Below are 19527 nucleotides of genomic sequence, written 5' to 3' on the forward strand. Positions count from 1 at the left end.
GGAAGCACGATGTCAGTATCTTTCTGGATTAGCAAACATTGCGACAACTTCTGGAATTTATAATTAAAATTAATAATTTAACCGTACAACCGTGCTGGGTTGCGTTGGGTGCTTACTTTGGGTGGGGATTTTTTTAAAAATATTATTTAAATTTAGTTCCTTTTGCACTTGTTTGTCGCTCGACACTGTTGCTTCAATCATTTATTTGTTTATTTACTTTAGCAACGATTGCAGAAGTAGTTGTCGCGGGAACAAGCTTTCTTTATGCCAAAATTTTCCAAAATCGAGCGTGGAAAACTGTGTCCAAATGTTGCGATGGCACACGGATACAATGTAAAATGTTTTGTAAGAACCACCCCACTCTCGGCTGTCTCCGATGGGGGTTTCGTAATTTGTTCGGCACGGTTTTACAGTCGGCATCGGGATGGCGTGGATTCTGTGGGACTGTTAAAATATTTACCAATTGCGAGCAACAACAGCAGTTAAGCCGCGGACGGCGAATTTGACGGCTTAGCGTAGCAGGTGAAAGGTGTGAACTTAAATGGTTAATTTTGCATGCTCAGCTTGGGAGTTCTGGGCACATTGGGGGATTGAGCTTACCAGAACTGAGCGGTTTTTGTGTGCGATTTTTTTTCTTCTCTTGCGTTTCTGGCCTGTTCAGAAAATGTTTATTCGTTGCTCTTTACGAATATCCTGGTGGGGTAGGTTTGCAGATTTGTTGAGGTGAGGTCATTATTAGCGCTGCAATGGTTGTAATCATTTATTATGAATATTTTTCGACATCGACTTGCGTGTTTCAACTTGTTGTTCAGTAGTTTGCTCTCCGCTTCATTTGGTTAATGCGTTAGCTTGCGTGAAATGTGTTTTAAGTCTTATTACTGAGATTTTTTTTATTTTGGTTTAAATTAAAGGAGAATAAAATTAATAATTGATCGTTATGAAAAGGTAATTTTTCCCTTAATTTTAAAAAAGGATTATGATCAAATCTAATTTACAAATAAAACATCGTCTAATGGAGAAAAGCCCAAAAAAATGTAACACTTCTACAACGTGTTTCTTTGTGAAAAAATCTTCCTTAATTAGTACCTTAGGCTTACTAATGTTCTGAGTATAGCAAGCAAAAGCAAACATGTCGTGAATAGTTCGAAAATTCAAGTACATCAACAGCTGGGCACAAAAAGGAGAAATGAATTCTGACAAACAAACGCCGGTGTATGGTTTTATAAAGAAAACTTGAACTTGAATGAGCGAAGAAGCTGGTCATCCTCTAAATTTGTCGAAAGTTCAATGTCGTGTTTTTGGACATCTCTCTATCTCTCTTTCTCTCTCTATTTCTCTCTCTCTCCCTTTTTTCTCTCTTCTTCGCCTACCGAGCTTAGAGATCACGTCGGTCATCTCCCGCTTATTAGACTTTGTTTACCGAGCAGTCAGTCTTTGCTTCGGGGGGACGGTCTGGATAGAATTTGATACACGCTACTGTCGTACGGAACCGTCGTCGCGACATGGTAAGAAAAATGACTTAATTTTCCATACCATACCAAGTTTTTAATGTTAATAAATTTATCAATCCTTTCACAGCGATTGCTTCGCATAACGAGCTATTGCATAAGCTACAAAAATACCCCTTTTAACGAGTTTTTAATTCTTGTTTTAACTTGGTATCAAATATTCAGAAGTTGTTCAGATCAATTCCACTACCGACCCACCTGTAACTTTAATCTATGACACAAACCTATAAAGTAGGATTTGGAATCGGAAACATTAGTATAATTTATTTCATAACGATTCTCATGAAAGACTCATCTATCGAAAAACTCTTGTAGTTACAATTGCCATGAGAAAATTTTCTTCAAAAGGAAAAGGAAAAAAAAGCTTAATGAACAAATGCTAACAGGATTATTTAACTAGCCATACAAATATTTGTAATATTTTTATCTGAAGCAAGATAAAATAGTTTAACGAAAAAGCAATTGATATGAAATGTGTTTGTTTCAACTATTTGAAGTGGATAGTAATTTAGTAAAGCCAACCGGAGAGCTGTTTTAATAAAGGACTGTTTTCGTAAAACTGCAGAAATATTGGAAAATATAGATGTAAGCGTTTAAAACAATTATTTGATTTAAATCATATCTCAAAAAAAACTTCCGTTTGCACGATAAAAGGAAAACAAAATAAGTCGATATTTAGTTTAATTAATACATTTACTTTGATTTTTTTTTCAAATCAGAACTAAACTAGTCGCTTAAACTAAACCGATTGACCTTATATTTTAATCATTATTAATCTAAAAATAGATTTGTTTAGTTTTTCGATAAGCAAAATATTGTTAACATAAAATGGAAACAACCTTTTTGAAATGGTGTAAGATAAGTTATCTTTACTATGGTGAAATAACTCTATGTTAAGAAACCATCTGTTAACACTATCATCTGACTTACGCCACACAAGGATTTGGCAAACTGACCCTCATAAACCAACTAACCGTTAACTATCAGTACACCAGGACAAAATGCCCATCCTCACAAACTCATACTGAAGCATCAGTGTTTACTCTTGCTCTCTCACAACACGACAGATCCATCGTTTCATGCCATGCCACTTCAAATATCGCATCCTTCCGAACAAAAGAGCTCATATCGACCTCTCGATATCCTCGTGCACTATCCAAGCAAAGTCATCACTTCAAAAGCTACCCCATCGTGTCATCGGTTACAGCCTGGGCAGAAAAACATAATCACCTATTCGGTGGGTTTTCACCCGTTTTCACCAAAAAGGACCGTGTGCCTTTGCCAATTTTCCACCGTACGCAATCTACTGCGTATATTGACACGCGTGCTAACACATTTTGGTGGCCAGCACAGTATGATGACCGTGTTGACCGTACAGGGTACTAAGTCGGGTTACGACTGGGTGGCTTTTCCGCGGCGACTTTTCCACCGTAAATGTGCCTTCAAAGCACATCAATTGCGTGGATTTTTTGTTTTGTTTTTAGCTTGGAAGGTCTCACTTTTTTTTTGTTGGGGGGGAAAACTCATTTTTGTCAACCGAACACGAAACAGGAAACAACCAACCGATCGATCGGTGGTTACGATGGAACCGCGTCATCGCTTAATGAAAGCTGTGTAGTTTCCCCCCAACCCAGTCTATATATACGCCCTTCAAAATGGACGATATGCCAAAAAGCCGCGCTTTAGAAAGTTCGAAAAGGAGCGCGAGCTAAAGTAAAAATAAAATCAGTTGACTTGTTTTTTTTTGGTGGTTTCAGGTGGAATGGGTGAAGGTCAACGAACAACAACAACAACAAAAAAGTGGTCATCAACCGGTCATCCATTGCTTTTACCAGGTTTGACCACAAATCGAGCAGGAAAAGGATGCTCCACACACAAACACGCCGATGACTGCACAAAGACCATTCTACCCCGCTAGGAGACACTTCCCATCCTCTTCTGTTTTTCAGGCCTCCTTCCTTAGTAAAACAAACTCACAATTCATGGTTCAAACATGGCGCCTAAACGCGTTCTAAAGGATGGCGAGTGATAATCGAGCAAAGGGATGAAAAAGATTGTTTTTACCGATCGTCAAACAAAGGGGAGTGTGTATGGGAACGAGAGGACAACGAAACGACGTTGGCAGAAATGAAACGGCTGAAACACAAACGTGAAAAAAAAGAGACAAACAATATTTTGCATGACATGATTTTCGAACCCCGAACGCAAAACACATGGCCGACGACGCAAACAGGGGGTGAGTGGTGAAAAAAAAAACATGACATTAACCAGATAAAATATGGAAATCTGACCGAGTTCTCTCATAGGATAGCGTTAAAAAAAAACGGACATAAACACACATACACAGCCCAGCATTGAAACATGGCGAGAAACACATCCTTTTTCACCCTCGAAAAACTAAACCGCACCGGTGCGAAACTGACCATTTTCCGAACGGAACGATTTTCCGCTTGTCTAAAATCCTGTATATTTGAGTTTTTTTTTGCTTCTTCCTTCTCCTTCCTTTCAAGTCCCTCCCTTTTTTCTGGTTCTCGGTGTTGAAGTTTGTGGTTGCGGTATATTTGTACGGGGGTTGTTTCCACCCCCTCCCCCCCCCCCCCCCCTCCACCCAAATTCACCAAAAAAGGCACAGGAAAACCAACTGGCCGAATATGTTCGGTACCGAAATCCTCGATCATGCGGCCCAACTGACCACTAGTTAAGCCCTCGAGGGGCTTTCACTCATTGTGGTTTTTGTCCTCGTGTGCGTGTGTGTGTGTGGTCCGGGCCAGGAAGCTAACGTCACACAACGCTATCGATGACACTGATGTTGATCCGCTGTGAAAAGCCCGCGCCTGTCAGTGTTTCGGTTTTCGTTTTTGTGTTTGTCATGTTTATGTTTTGCATGGTTTATTTTTCAGCTACACTCGCAAAATTCTGATTTCCTGATAAGTTTTGCACAATATACAAATACACACAAATAAAGCATCTATACCTTGTCATCAGGTATGCGACAGACTGAAGGGGGACAGAGAGATAAAGTGGAGTTTTAGAAGCACCGGGAATGGGCAGGTGATGATGATGATTATGTCGAAGCCATACGAAAACATCAGGCACCCCTCAAACAATCACCGCATCAACTCCCCCCCCCCCCTTCCCCCCTCTTCCTCCCCCGTTCCTCCTCTCACCAACGACTTTCATCAATGAGCTGATGCTGTGTTGGTTGCTTTTTTCCAAACAAATCGGGTGGACAGTTCAAATGGTGGGAAGCTCAAAAAAGGAACCCAACCTCCCCACCCAAGCACAGGGAACGTTCCGGGAAAAAAAACTCTCAAATCCGGTTCCGACCGAGCGCCTTTGATCAATGTATTTGTACATGTTTCGGTGTGACAAAAAACTGTAGAATATAATGATGAGCGAATGATATTTTACTCCACCCCATGACCCATCTTACCTTACCTTACCCGCATTTGATTTCCCTTGGTGCTTGAAACGACCGCATGCGAAATGAGGTGCGAGGGGAGAAAAATTCGCGACTTAGAGGGAAAACCTATCTCCGGTTCACTGATCATTGTTTATGGTACCGAACGGAAAAACAAACTTTTTCCCCTGTTTGTCGCTGTGAATGTTTCGATGTTTTTTTTTCCTTCTTTGCGTGGTGTTTGATGTTTATTTTTTGTGCTTTTTGTTCCTATTGTTTTCCACTCCGTTGTTATCCATATGTTTTTGCTATGTGGCGATATCGACAATTTTACGTTTTGCTTCAAACAGACACACTTCCGGCTTTCACCAGCATGATGCAACTGTAACTATTTTGTGAAGGTTTTTTTATCATGTGACCCTACTCTTTCCCCTTTCCCGGGACAAAATGCAACATGAGGGAAGGATGCAGTTGAAGCATAAATATCGTTTGCAACCGTCTGTTGGCTTGCACGTTATAATCGAACCATGGACATACTTCTGTTGTGGTGCTGGTTTGGCGGCAAGTGGATGACGGGCTGACATAATTAGTTTTAAGCGCGGATGGATGTTATGCATAATTGTATAATCGGTTTTTGTGGTTAATAAAATGGGTGAATTGATATTTTATGGCTTTTGGTAAGAGAAAAGCAAGAAAAAAAAAATTACACAACGGGAAGCATGATGATGTGATTTGTTGTGATGCACCATTTTTTTTTCGGGATCAAAAATTGGCCTTGATAAATTAATCGTGCGAAATAAAGCGCTTTCAGTGGGTTACGATTTTTTCGAAAAGGTTTTCGATTAGTTTTTGCTTTAAAAATAATTGCAAATAATCATGCTAAAGTGCGTTTTTTTTGTAGTATCAGGAGTGGTATTTTGACAAATTCTTCTATAAAATTAATAACATCCGTTCTAGTGCAAACAATTCTAAAAAAAATATTATCAAACTTTTACACGCGTAATTTCGAAATAAATTTTGTAAACCCATTATAAAAGTTCCCACTTCCATCATATTTTTACCAATAAATTTATCGAGCTGAAAGCTTCTCTTTAATTTACTCTAAATATCGTTTTTTTCACAAAATTTATTTTCATACACCGCCACCGTCATATAACTTTCATCGATAGATTTATTTTTATTACATGTCGATCTCTTACATCGTACAAAACTATTCTCTCTTGCAGGTGCTTTTTACAATATTACAAGGACAAAAGTTCACCGGCTCCACTATAAACTGTTACACCGGTCGTATTTTTCGATACTTTACTTTCCGTGCACCCAATTTTAAGCACGTTTCCAGCATCTTGGAGAAGGAAAAAGGAAAACAAAGCAGAAAAAAACCCTTGAAGTGATAAATCTTTAAAACAAACTACGCTGATTTAAAACCTCACGCGACGAATAAAAGGCACACGGAGAAGGCAAAACCAGAAAAATGAAAATCCAAAACCAGAAAATGAGAAAGGAAAACGGTAAGGGAAACCGGTCTCTATCCGGTGGTTGGATGTACCGTCGCAACACATACCATGGTTACGTGGAAATCGACCGCCGTGAAAAACAGAAGAAAAAAAAACTTTAATCGACGTACCGCTCTGGCACTGGCACTGATGCGACACCCCAGTCAAAGATAAGACCCCATGCAAAAGGTAGATATAGTTGTGGGCGACAGTACGTGCGAGTGTTTCAATAAGCTGCTTTTCTCGACGATCCGGCGATTGGGAAACTTCCCGAGCAGAGCGGGAAAATGGCAAACGACGACAGACAACGTCGCAATATCGGTGCATCGATGGTAGCCGTGCGCCTTTAAAGTAAAAACTTTTAATGGATTTAGAAAGTTTGCATCATTTTAGCTCTATCATCATTATCGCCATCCTTTCGCGTTCGCGCTTTAGCCGGGGGGATTGTTTTTTTTTTTTTGGTGTGTGTTTTCTTCGTTTGCTTCTAGTGTCGCTAGTTTCTAAGCTCATCATCCGGTCGTAACTAGGGTGAGAGATAAAATCAAAAGGCTGTCTGTCGGAACAGCGAGAAAAGCGTTTTAAGTGTACGCGAGACAGAGACACGGAAACACATAGACATACTTACCCACGTATGCATATCGGGCAGATCATTACCGGAGCTGTGAGGTTGAGGCCGGGTTTGCTCAAACGTCCCGTTAAAGAGGGAAGTTGCCATTTCGAAAAGTTGCTTTTGTGGAATTCAAAAATCAACTACCTACCGTTGCACACGATAACTATCGTTTGCACTGGCGGAAGTTGAGCAGTTGAGCTGGTCCACGCCCTCGTAGTGTTATGATAGCACTACGAGCGTGTACCGTGTTCAAAACATGGTGCATTTTGCGAAGGCGCACGAGACGACCGGGACCGTTGCATGCATGTGGGACGGTTACGATGGTAAACCAGCTTCCGAGTTCTTTAGCCGATCTCACAAAGTTCCGTGCAGCCGTTGGTTGGTACTTGGCCCTGGGATAAGCATACGGAATGAACGGAAACATCTGCTTAGTGCCTTTTGTTTACTCTTGCTCGAAAGAAGCCAGGAATTTTCAACTATTTATGCAGGAATTACAGCACAAACTTATCCCGCTCGCAATTTTCAACCATTTGCCAATCGGGGATGTGTGTCTGTGTGTGTAGAGGGAAAGGCGAAGTTTGGTAGTGACCGAACAGCAGGATAGCTGAGTGTTTTGTATGTTTTCTTCGACCGTTCCGTTTGAAGGTTCAATTTCCATTTCCCCATTGCCATCGCACGACCCAGCAATGGCAGAAAGTCTTAACACAACTCCTTCTCCGCAGTGCTCAGTTTTCCCGGGCAGGGGGGGGGGGGGGGGGGGGAGGGGGAGGTGGGAGAGTTGGGCAAAATGCAAAGTTAAGTCCCGTCCGAAAACTCCCAAAGTTATTTGGTTTCCTTTCGTCCGGATGGTGATGGCAGCTGGTTCGTTCTTGCTTGCTCGATTTGCTTGCCCATGCTGGTGGACCGAAGATGGACACCGGGATGGAATGGAGGATGCATCGTACACGCGGTACAGGTCCCCTCAAGGTGGTACGGGAGAAAAAATGCGAAAGATGCTGTAGAAAACTATCGGAAATATTCAGCTGCGCTTGATTATTCTCCCCCCATCAGCCAGTCAGCATTTCTTAGACCAGCGCACTATTTTCGAGTGTGTACGGGCGGACGGTGCCAAAAAACAACCGCTGCACTTTAAATATTTATTCATTCTTCATGCATCATTCAGGTTGGAACAGGTCGAACAAAGTGTAGTGTTGTTTGTATTGTTAAGCAAAAAAAAAAAAAAAGAAAGGACGAATGTCAGTCGCACCTGGTTTGGTTTGTCGTGGCGTACGCGCGAGTTAAGGTGGGAAACATTGATTTTTTCTTGTGTCAAAAGGTGAATAAGGAAGCGTGTTTTGTTTTGTAATTCGTGTAATTGTGTATTCAGAGAAATCTGTTGGAGAAATGATAAAGAATACATGCTTGGGAAGATTATTGTTCAGCATGTTGAATACCCAGAAGAGTTATAAAAACGCTCCATTAGGATTATTGACTTTACCGAAGCTTTGGAAAACTGAAGATATAAGTAGTGAAGCTATAACATCAAGCAACTTGGTAGACTAAGACCCAAATTGTTTATTTATAAAAGCATAAAATTTAAGAAAGCTTATAACTTGTGGTTCTTGCTGTGATAGTAATGTAAAATTTGAAAAAAAAATCTATCTATTCCTAGCCTTCTGAGGATACTCCGCGATAAGTTAAACTGAGAACTACAATGTTTTTGAAGGAAATTCCATTAACTTATATGACACTAACAATATCTGTAGAAATAAGAGTTTTTTACGTGCTTTTAGAGAATGCGAGTTCTTTTGTCTATGTGAGAGGAAATTTGGGACATTGTCTAATGTCTTACTTCATTTATTGGACGTACTTTAGTTAAGATTCTGTTCACGCAAGCTCTTATTCTATGAATGGTTAGTTATGAAATTCTCCTTATCTCAAGTATCTACAATTACTATCTTTTAAAGAACTGAGTAAAAGATGATATTCTCTATAACAAACCTGACTCATTTATTGAGATCATTACATTCCAATTACACGAACAATGTTTCCGTTCATATCGTGCTTAGTATCCTGAGCACTTTTGGATTTGCTCCTGCCGAGAGACATAAGATATTTAAGTTGAGAAGGCGAAAGCCATCATACAGATACGACAACTGAACATTCCTAGATGAAGGAAGTGAATAAATTATTAGCGACAACAATATTTGGAAAAGAAGTTGATTGTGATAGTATATTCTGGAGAACCTATTTTATTGGAGGCATGTCCCATTTCAATATTCTGTGAAGACGGCAAACTCTGGTTGGGGAGTGGTTTTGTTATATCTACGCCTTTTGTTGCTTATTGCGGAGCATTCCAAACTGTTCATTCCGTTGGACATCAACTGGTACCATTGCAAAAAGGTACCAAATTATATTGATGAATGTCACCTCCTCTTTAATGTCCAATAAGACTTCGTTTATCTCTAATACCTTGGGTGTCAGAGTTAGAATTTTATGATATAATTTTATTTTCCAAGTTGATAAAAACGTCTTTGCTAAGAAAGGCCTGGCCGTATCAAGACTTATTTTACCACGTAGCAGGATAGTCAGTCCATGCTACGGGGGGACGGTCCGGATGGGATTTGAACCCGGTCCCTGCCGTGTGGACGGGCGCCGTTTTTCATATGCACCACCGGGCCGCCCCTTCTGTAAAATCCTACTCGATTGACATTTTGCTAACAATGTTGCAATACTTTTGCTTCCGCTCATGTTAATCATCACATTGTGTCGGAATGCAATGACTAACATTTTCTTATTCTACCAATATGCATGATTCCATTGAAGGTTAGCATAACACACAACAGCCGGATTTGACTCAATAGCAGCCCCGAACAGAAAGTGTGAGATCAGTTCCCGTTCGCTCGGTGAGATGTTTAAAAATGCATCAGATTCAATTACTATTCATCGTCCAGTTGCTTTTACGATCGAAACATGCCCACCATCGCAGTGTCTAGTTCGTGTGTTTTGCTTGTGTGAGTCGTGTCATCATTCCCCTTCGTCAGCTCTGCAACTGCTAGCGGAAATAAAACTGCTAGTAAAACTTTCCCAACAATTCCCCGAAACCGGGAGAAACCGACGGCAAGCAAGTACACGGGAAGTAGTGTTGCGCGATATCGTTTGTTAGCTAGCGAGGCCTCCCTCTTCGTGTACGTGTCAGGCGAAGAAAGGCGTCCAACGGTTCTAGCGCATAAGAAAAGAGCGTCCCACAACCCATCCACGGCTACAACATCGAAGGAAATTATTCATTCCCCGGCTGTGCGCTTTGTGCTTTCGCCAATGGGTCGAAACGGTAAACCAAGCGACAGTCCCATCCCGAACGTTGTACGAATGGTTTTTCCTCCCCGTCCGAAACGGCGAGGGTATGTTGCGAGGTAAGGATATGAACTGGGAAAAACGGAACCGGGTGAGACAGATTGTTGCCGTGTAGCTTTGTGGCATCGGGGTTAAGTTTTCCCTCCGGTCTGGCAACGTCACGGTCCCGAAACGCTTGTTTGTACCGCCACTGACAGGCTGAAACACTCTATACTACATCGCACGGTGCGATGAGTGCCCCTAAAGTAGCTCCATCTGTTGGTGGCCCGCTTGTCGGGAACACACCGTTACGGGGCACTTTTCTTCGTGCCGAACGAACGCGCTTGCCATGTCACCATGTCCGCGTCCGGTTGGGGGTGGGCCCGGGGTGTACAAATGGAAATAAAAACTACTTCTTGCAAGACAGCACAAGTCAACTTCACCGGTTCGGATGCAACAACTCCCAGGGTGTACTCTAACAACCAACAACAGCCACGAGTCACCACTCACAACCAAACTGCGTGAGCCGAGTTAGGTTAGAATCTTGCACGGTAAGAAATTGATTTCTTGCTGCTCTTTTCCTTGGGCGAATATCGTCCGGAGGTGGATGTGCCTCTTATTGATAAATCTACAAACACCCGATGTACACAATGCCTGCTCGCACTCTTACTGCAGCACCGGGGACGACACGTGACAAACGGAATGGATTTGTGATTTGCAAATGTACCGATCCCGTGTACGGGTGTGGGAGGCTTCGAAATATCATTTGTCATGGAGTGAAATCCCTTTCTCGGGACGATTCCGTTGGCAGCGTTTACACCAATGGACCTGATGGTATTGAAGTGTTGCTGGCTTCATTCAGTACAGCTTTTACAGAGTCATCGCTGTAATCGCAACGATGCTTGAGGTGTCTTCTCTGTCAGGTGTGTTCGATGAAACTATGTGCTTGTTTCTTGTTTTGTTAGGTTTTTTTTGTCAGATTGGAAAACCCTCCACTAAAGGAGGATTTCTCATGCTTCATTAATCTTGTGCAGAAACCGATACGTTCAAAGATGTTTAAATATATGCTATATACCTTGAATCATATTCTGAACAATATTTAAAATTGATGCCTACATTATAAACAATTGATTTCCTGCTCTCCTATCCGAAGATCAACCAGGCATCAACAAGGTAAAAATCTAATTGGTGGTGGCAGAAACAAATCCTTAGTTTCGTAGGGGTGACGTACGGATAATTTACCGGACTTTTGAAGTCGTCCGTAACTTCATTTTCGGGTCAAAGGTCAGAAAGAAACAAAGAAATTGATCTAGAGATACTCTTGTTAGTACAAGTGTTATTTTTTATTTAAACATTATTTATTTAAATGATATTCCATACGAAAATAGAAAAACTTATTCGCCGTAGTTATCGCCGCTAAAAGTCATACATGTCACATTGATTAACAATGTGACTTTTTAAACATTAACGCTTTTTATTTGCATACCTTTAGGCGGTTATCACTTAAGGTCTATGAAGTGATATCAATTTGAAGTAAGTAAAAGCGAAAGTTCATATTTCTATCATTAAGATAATTTCAACCAATACAATAGAAAATACAATACAATACAATACAATAGAAAATTTCAAAGTAACAGATTTTAAGAATCGAATTGTGTAAAGACGAAAACAAATGCTTTCCCAATGACAAAGTGCTTTTTTACGATCTTGCTACAACAAGCCGAAACTAATGATGGCGGATATTTCGTAATGCCTGCCTCTGTCCTTCTGTCTCCGGTGAATGTTGATTCAGTGTGCTTGTTTCGAATTAAATCAATAATCAAACCTCACCGACATGACATTGCGCTATCTGCACATAACTTCCCATACCTAACCAATCTGCTTTTACCATAGTTTTGCGACGTCATCGGTATGGTGTGTTTTTTTTTCTTATCGGTGACAGTACTAACAACAATTCCCATTCTCCCGTGGAATCCTCAACCCAATCGAACGGTTTCACAATTGGATTCCGGTGCGAAGAAACGAGTGCTCTTTACTAGACCTTTGTGTGCTCTGCGACTGCTTCAGCACGGTTCAAGTGATTTGATTCGAGCATTATGAGCGATGAGTTAGCAGTTCATCAACGGTACGGTGAGCACTAGGGATAGTAACTTAACTTGCACCGACAACGATTTACCCTCAGCTCGCTTGTGGTTTGGTGGATGTTCCGTTTTAACCCAACCGAAAATTATCGTACGTTCATTGTTGTATTTAAGCACAGCACAAAAAAAGAAAGAAAAACTATCAGAAATGAGTACCCAAAAAAAAGGAGCATCGAGAAGCAACATTCCAAGCAAAGGGTACGCTCAAGTCAAACAGAATAAATTGAAAACTGCTGTCACTGCCGGTTAATCCCGGCGCAGTTTCATTTCCTTCATCGTAAAGGTTCATTAATAATTTCCACTCAAGGTTTTTCATGATGAAGGGTTGAGTGCGTTAAGTAAATTTGTGTATTTTTGTTTCGTTTTTCCACTTTCACTCATTCGCGCTACATCATTTTCCTTCCGGTAGTCACGGTTGACTACTGAAACATGAGGATTATCAAGACACAATGTTGGTTTTAAATAATAATCTGAATCATCCATTTGCCACCCTCGCGATCGATAAATTGGCCTCCTTACTAAAATAGCAGTGGGATTAGTGAACAAAAAAAATCAAATAAAAAAAACCATTTTCTGAGTTGAGCACAGTTTAACCGCAGGCTGGTTAGGAAAGCCAGATGGATGACTTAAAAGCGAAAAAAAGGCACGAATGTTGGGTTCAAAAGACAAAAGTCATTTCAGCATATTTCTTTTTATCTACAAAAGGGCACAATGATTTTTCACTATTCATAAGCATTACTTTCTCCGTCGCTCATCTCATTATCGGTTTATGGGTGAGTTTCAAAAAAGAAAGAAAATGAAAGTAAAGGAACGAATTATGGAAGCTACGAAGTTATTTTTTTCTTTCTTTACTTTCACCATTCGAACGTTGAAGATGAAGTTGGATATTAAAGAAATTTATGCACTCTTCCAGTGCATTTGACTTTAGGGTAAAAGCGGCAATGCTAATGGTAAACCACCGAAGCAGTTTAGTGCAACAAAAAGCAATCCCATCGCTTTAGGGTAAAGACTATGACCAAAGAAAGAAAAAAAACACAATCCCCTTTCCCACACACAGTTTCCATAATGAAGGGAAAATTTAGTGACTGGAAAAGTTTGAGCTCTCGGCGATACTGGCAAGAACAAAAAGGTGCAAACCACATTGCAAAAGGGCAATGTTACGAGCGTACGAAACGAAAGTGGGAATGTGTGGATGGTTGGGGGGGAGGGAGATTTTTTTCTCCCTTCTTTACGAACAATTAAAAAATCTGAATGGTTTCGGCGTACCCGAGTTTTGCTGCGTGCGAAAGGGAATCAGATGCGATGCATTGCAATGCGTTTGAAAAACCATCCGCAATGAAGCGCCTATTGTTTCAATTGCTGCAAGCACGAAATGAACAAGCTGAACGAAAAATAAAAAAAAAATGCCCAAAGAAGCAAATCAACCGAAGATCAGACAAATGGAGAACCGATGGACTGTGAGAATGGAATGAAATGTTGAGAAATGGACTGTGAGTTTTTTCGTTGGATTGAGGCTGACGTTGCCAAGGCAAGAAAACAGTTTTTTTTCTACAAAAGAAAGCAACTAAAAAAAAACACACACACACACACACATTCGAACAGAATCTTTTCCTGGCCATTTTGTTCTGTTTCTACCTCATTCAATTATGCTGGCGGAAATAGTTAAATGGCAACGATGGCAAGTACATAGTCAAGCCTTAGCGTGGTCCAGGTGCATCAGCACATCGCTCTGCTTCGATTGTCCGTGAAAACTCGTGCATTCGATCACACATAGCACACAGCGAAAAAGCACCTTTCGAGTGGGAATGGAAAAGAAAACCAAACGACGAACGACGAACGACCAGGAAACTGTTAATTAATATTGAACAGCTCACTTTTTGATGTTTCAATCGAAACGAACGTGAGTGGGTGTGTGTGTTTGTATGAGGAATCTAATGGAAACTAGAACCGTAGTCCGTGTTGCATACGTCGGTGTGCACTCAATTCAAGGGTTCAGCCTTTTTTGTAGTGTGTTTTGCTCTCCTTGTGTTCGAATTGGCAAATGTTGAATTTTCTGTTGCGGTTTTTCTGGTACCGATGTGCCGATTCCGATGCCGATAGTTTGCTGGGTTTTAATGCAAATTAAATAATGCATAGAAATTCATCGAGGTAAATTCGATCGCTGGGAACAGGGAGGAGCGATTTTAAGGGCGGATGGAGATGATGGGAAATTTAAATTAAATAACACTGGAAACATTTTCTGCCCGGCGTGCAAGTTTGCGCTACAGTTGAGGGGTGAATTAATGTGGTGCTAATGAAAATAGGCAAATTTTTGTGGGAAAGGTGATCAGTGGGTGGGAGTGGATGGGCGGTGAACATTATTTCAATAAGATTCATTTATGTGCAGGAGGAAATTGAATTTCGTACTGTTTTGTATAATTGGCGAAAGGACGTGTTCAGATATCAGCGAATTTTTGTTAGGTTTCTTTTGCTGAATAAAAAAATGTTAAGAGCCCTCTTACGGAAAATGTTAAAAATACGTGACTTACCAAACAATACAGAACAAGGTAAACAAAAAGGGTTCAATTTTTTTTAAGTTATGAATTTTTAAAATCAGTTTCACAATTTCATCAATCCTTTTTGTTTAAGGAACTTTTCGGCAATATTTAAATTTATCTTTACCAGCGCCGCATAATACCAGGATCAAACTTATCTACTTGGAATAGTTCTAAATTTTTATACCGTTTTTCATTGCTTAACTACAAATCGCTGATCACCGATCGCTGAGACCCATGAAAATTCGCATGCCATGAATTTCGGCGTATGTCGAATCTCGGTGAAATTCGTTTCAAAATGACAGTTAGAGCATCGACTTCCTTCTCTAATGATAATATATTCCGCTTTTTAGCCAATTTTTTTAAGAGAAATTATTTTCACAAATTAGAAAAGACACATTTCTGGTTTACTAGATCTACTTTAGCACGTAGCAGGATACCGGTCCTGTCGGGTGAAACCGGCGCCGTTTATCACGTAAACCACAAGGCGCCTCCATTTTAACTTACTTGCCTAAATCAAGTGCTATAAAATTACTCAACAGTTATACTTTAAAATCCGTGCATATGTAACGTATAATCTGTGTTTATCTGTATCGTCTGCTATCGTATAAATTGTATAAAATTATCATTTGAATTAATTTTTGTTTTGGGTAACTACCAAACCAATGGACCGGATTAAATGCGTTGTAAGAAAGATGTCTGCATTTAATGTAGAGATGTGAAAAGTGAGTAAGAGTGAGATAGTGAGTTGAAACGTTGTATTGAACGAGTTTCGTTCACTCACCACGAGGAGTTTTAGCGACTCTTTTTTCATTTACTCACTCATGAGTGTAAGCATGTAGCCGTGGTGAGTCGAGTTGCAAAAGAGTAAATAAGTGAGTTGAAGCGAAAATGTGCGACTGAGTTGAAATAAAAATTAGTTGAAACGTAATACATGTGTACAATACCCAAACTAGAAAAATGTATATACTTCTCGCTCTGCCTAACTATCAAACCTGCATAAGCGAACAAGCGGGATAATGTGATCGGCAAGGATATTAAACGGGATCGGTCTCTGCTTAAGAGATTGGCAAATTTTGAGAATTTTTATTAATTTTATTTATTTTATTATTTTATTTATTTATTTTATTATTTTTTACTCTTTTTTATTTAAAGCATTATTTGAATGAAAAGAAACCTATTTCAACCAATTGGTATAAAATTATATCACATTCATAAATTTTGCTGAAATGCTCAAAAAAGAGAAACATTTTACATTTTCTCAAACAGGGTAAGGAACTTGGTTTCTCGCATAACTTCTGGCACAGAGATCTGAAGGCATAGCCGTCCAAGCAGAAAATGTAGCCATTGGTGCCATCTACCGACCACAGGTTAAAGATTGGCGATCCGTTGGATACCGACCGACTTATAGCCAAAACTTGGCGCAAATTTGAGCCTTATGAAAATTTCTAATTTCTAAAAATTTTTATTTTTTTTATAATTTTTTATTCTGTTTTTTATTTAAAGCATTATTTGAGTGAAAACAAACTTTTTCGAACCAATTGGCATTAAAATAAATCAATTTTATTTTTTTTTTTGCAAAATTTCTCAAAAAAAAAGTAAGGGGTAAGCCTTATGAAATTTTCGAGTGGAAAATTTTTTTAAATTTTTTTTCTGATTTTTTATTCTTTTTTTAATTTAAAGCATTATTTGAGTGAAAAGAAACTTATTGCAACAAATTCGCAATAAAATATATCACATTTAAAAATTTTGCTGAATTGCAGAAAAATGAGGAAAATTTTACATTTTCTCAAACAGGGTAAGGAACTTGGTTTCTCGAATAACTTCTGGCACAGACATCTGAAGGCATGGCCGTCCAAGCAGAAAATGTAGCCATTGGTGCGATCTATCGACCACAGGTTAAAGATTGGCGATTCGTTGGATACCGTCCGACTTATAGCAAAAACTTGGCGCAAAAATGAGCCTTTGGAAATTTCAACAAATTCGCCTTAAAATAAATCAATTTAAAAGATTTTGTTAAATTTCAAATAAAAAGCTAAGGCCTTAGGATAAATCTCCTAGGTTTTAAGGCCGAGGTTTTTTATGACTCTGAAATGAGTCGTTAAGCGGGCTGACTCGTAATAAGGACTCATTAACTCTGAGTTGACTCACTAAAAAGAGTTGTTATTCTCATCTCTAATTTAATGATTAAATTCATCTTATATTAATAAGCAAGGAAAAGAACATTTTTACGCTATATGGCAAAATAATAAACTTGACGGCTATTTTTGGGATACTTTTGTGTAAACGATCCACACGACGATCTATCGGTACGGATGAATACTTAAAGTATGGCGCGTACTATTGTATTGTTTTGGTCTTTTGCTGCTTATGTTTGTGCTAACCAATCATCATTAAATATAAATTTTAATCGTTTGAAAAAAAATTTAGGCTTTTCAGCGTTAGTCGAAATATCTTCGTTTAAAAGAAAACGATTCCATTTCAGTGCAAAAACATCTATTCTCGTTAGCGTACTTAACAATGAATAAAATCCAAACAAGCTTTTTTTTTAAACAATTATTTTCTACCCTTTTCACACTGTGCGTTCTTTCCTCTACTATACGCACAGATACAGCTTATTGTTGAGGCACTTGAAGCCAATGCTCTGCCTTATCAGTATAGAAAGCGAATGATAGACCTGTTTTTAGCATTTCTCATTTACCACAATTATATTTGCAACGCCCTCTGCTTCACTCGTTTTGCATATATTTGTTTGTCTGCAGTGTTTTGTTAGACACAAAAGGTAAGCCAAGTATAATAATGACAAAATGAAAAAGCTACCGAATCCAAATGAACTGCTGTCACCGGTGTCCATGGCATGCCTTATCTCTATCGCTGCTTTGCACTCTTGCACACACGCCGATGCGCTTGTTGACAGATTTTTGTACCAGACACACGGCTACCCGTGAAGATGGAAGCCAGTTTGCGATGGCAGCTGTACGCGATGGGTTCGTTAAATAGTGCAATCCATCATGCCGGCTGACAGGTTGGGTTTCCCGTTTGGATGGATTATTTCGCGAAAATCATCATCTTTTCTGATTAAGTCTTTTATTTTTGGCAACTGGCAAGAGTTATAAATTTTGCGACACGCAAATGGATGTTTGCGGTAGCAGGTAATGTAGTATTCGTGTTAATTAAATTTCTCTCTCGACAGTGCACAACGTTTATGTTTAAACGAAGTATGGTTTCCAGCAAAGCATTCGATTTTCTGTTTTTTTCCTTAAAATGAATACAATTTAATAGTAATAATATGCTTTATTAGTGCGTATGGGAATAATATTTAATCATAAGTATTGTCTTTGGCTGTTTATTGTTTAACATCGCTCTGGAAGGTGTCATGGGGAGCGTGGAGCACGCTTTTGCACCCGTTTTCTCCAATTTCTCGGCTTCGCGGATGACATCGACATCATCGGACGGACATCTGCGGCGGTGTGGATTGAGGATCATTGCGACGAAGACAAAGTACCTGCTTGCCGGAGGCTCTGACCGTGATAGAGCCCGACTCGGGAGCAGAGTATCAGTTGACGATGACGATCTCGCAGTGGGAGAGGAGTTCTGGTACCTTGGTACGATCGTAACTTCGGACAATAACATGAGCAGCGAAATCCGAAGGCGCATTGTTCAGGGCAATCGTGCATACTACGGGCTCCACAAACTCCTGCGATCCAGAAGGCTCCAGCAACAAACGAAATGCACGATATATCACACACTGATACCTCCGGTAGTCCTCTACCAATGTAACGGAGGATGCCAATGATCTCGCTATTTTCGAACGGCGGGTGCTAAGGACTATCTCTGGCGGTGTGTGCGAGCAGGGCGTGTGGAGAAGGAGAATGAACCACGAGCTAGCTGAGCTCTTTGGTGGTGCAGATATCCTGACGGTTGTCAGGAAAAAGCCGGAAGGATATGATAGTTGGGACACGTGATGAGGATGCCGGACTCATGCCTCACCAAGAAGGTGCTCGTTAGTGACACGTTCGGCACTAGGCGGAAAGGAGCACAGCGAGTTCGTTGGCTGGATCAGGTGGATTCGAAAATATCGGATATCGGATGCATCTGCGGAGTGAGGACTGGAGCCCTTAACCAAGTTTCTTGGAAAATGATTGGCGACCAGGCCAAATCATTCGAAAATGAGCAGGCTAAGAAGAAGAAGTAAAAGTATTGTCTTACTAGGGTTTTTAAGAAGAATTATTATATAAATGGAAAATGAAACTAATTATAAATCAATTATAACTAAAAACTTATGAATTAAAATTGAACTCAACATGTATTAATCGCATTGATTGAATCGATAACATTATCTTTGCAACGTTGGACTTTGCATTACTATCATTTTTCTAAACTGCTGTCTTCCCCATTTTTTTTTATAAAACCGTCAAACTTTGCGTTTAAGTAACGTCCGAATGAAATCCCGACTAACCTTATTGTCCCATAGTCCATCTTACGAACACTGTTAAGACTGACGGTTTGATCCACTGCAATCTTAA

Source organism: Anopheles funestus, chromosome 3RL (assembly GCF_943734845.2).
Source record: "Anopheles funestus chromosome 3RL, idAnoFuneDA-416_04, whole genome shotgun sequence".
In the NCBI taxonomy this organism is placed as follows: domain Eukaryota; kingdom Metazoa; phylum Arthropoda; class Insecta; order Diptera; family Culicidae; genus Anopheles; species Anopheles funestus.